Raw genomic sequence first — 4,089 nt, 5'->3', positions numbered from 1 at the left:
TACTTTCCAACGCTGCATGCTTCACATTTTTAGTGATATGGCGGAACGTTATATGGAAGTCTTCATGGACGACTTTTCCATTTATGGAAACTCCTTTGACGACTGTCTATCCAACCTTTCTAAGGTGTTAACGCGTTGTGAAGAGAAAAATATGGTACTTAATTAGGAGAAGTGTCATTTCATGGTTACTAAAGGAATTGTTCTAGATCATGTTGTTTCAAAAGATGGGATAGAGGTTGATAAAGCTAAAATTGTTAAAATTGCTTCTCTACCTATCCCCCGAACAGTTCGAGATATCCGTGCCTTTTTAGGCCATGCTGGGTTTTACAGGCGATTCATTCAGGATTTTTCTAAAGTTGTTTGACCCTTAACCAATCTCCTGCTTAAGGATGCGGTCTTCGACTTCAATTTCAATTGCAAACAAGCTTTTGAAACTCTAAAAATTACCCTGACTACCGCTCCTATCATTCAACCCCCTGATTGGTCTCAACCATTCGAACTGATGTGTGACGCTAGCGACTTTGCTATTGGCGTCGTACTAGGCCAACAATGTGATGACAAACCTGTTGTCATTACTATGCTAGTAAAACTCTTAATGACACTCAATGTAATTACAAGACAACTGAGAAAGAGTTCCTAGCTGTTCTCTATGCTTTGGATAAGTTTCACCCTTAGCTACTCGAATCTTCAACCATCGTATATACTGACCATGCCGCACTTCGGTACCTACTCACGAAAAAGGATGCGAAACAAAGATTATTCTGCTGGATCCTTCTTTTTCAAGAATTCACCTTGGAAATCAAAGACAAGAAAGGAACCAAAAATGTGGTAGCCGACCATTTATCAAGGCTGGTTGGTGACATTAATAGTGATTCTGACGCCATCTGTGATTCCTTCCCAGATGAGTATTTGTACTCCATTTTCTCATCTCCATGGTACATGGATATCATTAACTACCTAGTTACTGAGGAAGTTCATTCCTCTTGGTCACGCCCTGATCATAAAAAGTTCTTATCCATTGTAAAATATTATTTCTAGGATGACCCCTACCTTTTCAAGTATTATTCCAACCAACTCATTCGTCGTTGTATTCCCAGTTGCATTCCCGACTGGGAACACACCGATGTATTGTCCTTTTGTCATGAACAATCTTGTAGTGGTCATTTTAGTGGGAAAAAAATTGCAGCCAAGGTTTTACAATGTGGTTTTTACTAACCTACCCTTTTTCGCGATGCGCACGAACATTGCAAAGCTTACATTCGTTGTTAGCACCTGGGTCGCATTACCCAACGCAATATGATGCCCCTAAATCCCATTTTAATCGTGGAATTTTTTTATGTTGGGGGCATTGATTTTATGGGACCCTTCGCTATTTCTCAAGGTTGTTTCTATATTCTAGTTGTTGTGGACTATGTATCCAAATGGATTGAGGCACTTGCATATCGCTCAAATGACCATAAGACTGTCGTGAAATTTGTAAAAGAAAATATTTTCTCTCGTTTTGGTGTCCCCAAAGCTATCATTAGTGATGGGGTTACACATTTTTGTAATAAAATTTTTGGGTTTTTAATGAAGAAATATAGAGTTACTCACAAAGTTGCTACTCCATATCACCCATAGAGGAGTGGCCAAGTGAAAGTTTCCAACATAGAGATAAAGTCCATTCTGGAGAAAATTGTCACTCCCTCAAGGAAAGACTGGTCTCTCCGCTTATTGGATGCCTTATGGGCATACCGAACGGCCTTTAAAACACCTATAGGGATGTCACCTTACCGCATCATTTTGGAAAACATTGTCATCTACCGGTTGAACTTGAGCATCGTGCTCTATGGGCCATAAAAAGCCTCAATTATAATATCAATGAGGCAGGCGAGAAGAAAAACCTGCAATTAAATGAGCTTCAGGAGATTCGGAGTGATGCATATGATCTCTCGAAATCCTACAAAACTAATATAAAAAGAGTGCACGACAAGCACATTTTGCGTAAAGATTTCAAAATTAGCCAAAAAGTTTTACTATACAACTCCATATTACACATTTTTCCTGGTAAATTGAAAACATGATGGTCTGGTCCTTTCATTGTGTCAGCTGAGACCCATTATGGGGAAATCTCTTTGCTTAATCCACAAGATAACAGCAAATTTCAAGTAAATGGCCGACGCCTCAAACATTACCACGAGTTACGCTCCCCAACTTTTGAACAGACTCTTCTTCAGGATCCGGTCTACATAGACTAGATGTTTCGTTTGGTGTACTCAATCTTGTTTTTCTGTAGCGAGTACGTCATTTTGGTAGCTGATAGAATGAAAATAAAATCTTCCTACCCTATGAATAATGATTTATGCTAGGAATAAGAAGGCTAGTTATTCATTCTTTAATCAAACTTTCTACTCTCGATTACCATGCAATAACTTGAGTAAAGATTCGTTCCAATTCTAGTTGTTTAGAACCTAACAATTTCTCTAACTTAAACAATTCTACAATATCAATGAGAGCAATGGTTTAATTATACTAACATGGTGAAAATAACTAATTAAGATATTCTAAATTATACTATGACAATTTAATGAGAAGATGTGAATGAGAAGAAGAGATTAGGGGGATTTGATTCTACCTTGATTAATTCTTAATATGCTAGTACAAAGTTGTTACAACCCTAATCTTTATGTTTTCATATAAAGATTAAGTCTTTTTTATCCCTAATTATTCATGGCATCTCTACCAACTAATAATTAGCATGTGAGGCAATTGAAACCAATTCTCATGGTGAATTAACTACCTTCTATAGTGGAATATCTTACTACAACTATTCTATACTAACACATCAAGTCTTCACCAAAGTTTTAATCAAACCACTCTAATGGAGGTTTAGCTATGATTCATTAGACTATTATGGACATAATAATAAATAGAAGAAGACATAATTAAAGAACTACTTGATTAATAATAACTTGACTTGAATTAATGGTGGCTAAGCTAAATAACATAAACTAGGGTTTCACTAAAGAAAACTGATGAGAGAAAGCTTAATGACATGTCTCTACGGGGTTTAGTATTACATTAGGGGCATATCATTTTGGTCTAAGGGGCAACCCAATGAGGTCTGTTGGGGTTTTGTCTCTAAGATGTGTTAGGAATAGGAAGGCTATTAATGGAGCAAATATTATCTGGTTGTGATGGTGGTTGTAATAGTTGTTCATAGACAATAGGACAATAGGAGTCAGGATGCTCAGGACTCAAACAGAAATTACATGGAATAGAGTTGACGTTCATGACAGGAGTAGGCTTATGTTATACAAAAATGGCTTCTACCTTTTTTCTAAGAGATTCGATTAAAGTTCTAAGCTCGGGATCAGTTTTAACCTCAAACATACTGGCAGCCTTAGCTGTGGAAGAAGAATTAGCGGAGCGGGGGATGACATTACCCCCCCCCCCCTCCCAATTATTATTATGTTTAGATTATCTTCTAAAATCCTATAAGCCTATGAGGCTCCTTTAGTAGGGAAATTACCCCAATTATTATTATTATGATATCAAGAACCTCTTTATGATGATGTAAAAGCCCTTTGAAAAAGGCACGAACAAGCGTGTCTTTCACAAGGTTATGATGCGGGCATTCAATGAGAAGATCAATGAAACGATTACAGGCCTCTCAAAAGGATTCATGAGGATTCTGACGGAAGAAATGAATCTTTTGAAGCATTTCATCTGTCTTTAGTGGTGGGTAAAACTATTCCATGAACAATTAAACAAGTTTGGCCCATAAGTCTACAGGATTAGGCGTTTGGGCAGTTAACCAAGATGTCGCCTTATCGGCTAGGGTGAAAGGAAACACCCTTAGTTTAATTTGTTCTGAACCTACAGTAGGATGATGAAATGTGGTAAGAACTTGTTCTATCCTATGCATATGCTAATAAGGCTTCTCATGGTCTAACCCATGAAAAATCAGTAACAAATTAAATATATTCGGGAGAATTCAAAAATCCCCCACTTGGTCTGCAAGAACGATGCATGACTTAGGGCTATCATTTAGGGCTTTGTAAAAATCAGAGAGAGGAGTCTTTGTTTCTTCAGCCATTGATGCAGGTG

At 37.5% G+C, this 4,089-nt stretch overlaps 1 non-coding gene across 1 annotated transcript; it reads left to right on the top strand.

Annotated features, from left to right (window-relative positions):
• The first annotated feature begins 3,599 nt into the window (after window positions 1-3,599).
• On the top strand, window positions 3,600-3,703 carry LOC147475961 (small nucleolar RNA R71). Its single transcript, XR_015209960.1, has one exon. It is a non-coding gene; the product is annotated as a small nucleolar RNA R71 (small nucleolar RNA).
• The last annotated feature ends 386 nt before the right edge of the window (window positions 3,704-4,089 follow it).

Source organism: Coptis chinensis, chromosome 9 (genome assembly GCF_015680905.1).
Source record: "Coptis chinensis isolate HL-2020 chromosome 9, ASM1568090v1, whole genome shotgun sequence".
Classification (NCBI taxonomy): Eukaryota; Viridiplantae; Streptophyta; class Magnoliopsida; order Ranunculales; family Ranunculaceae; genus Coptis; species Coptis chinensis.
This window is presented reverse-complemented; position numbering and strand designations above follow the sequence as displayed.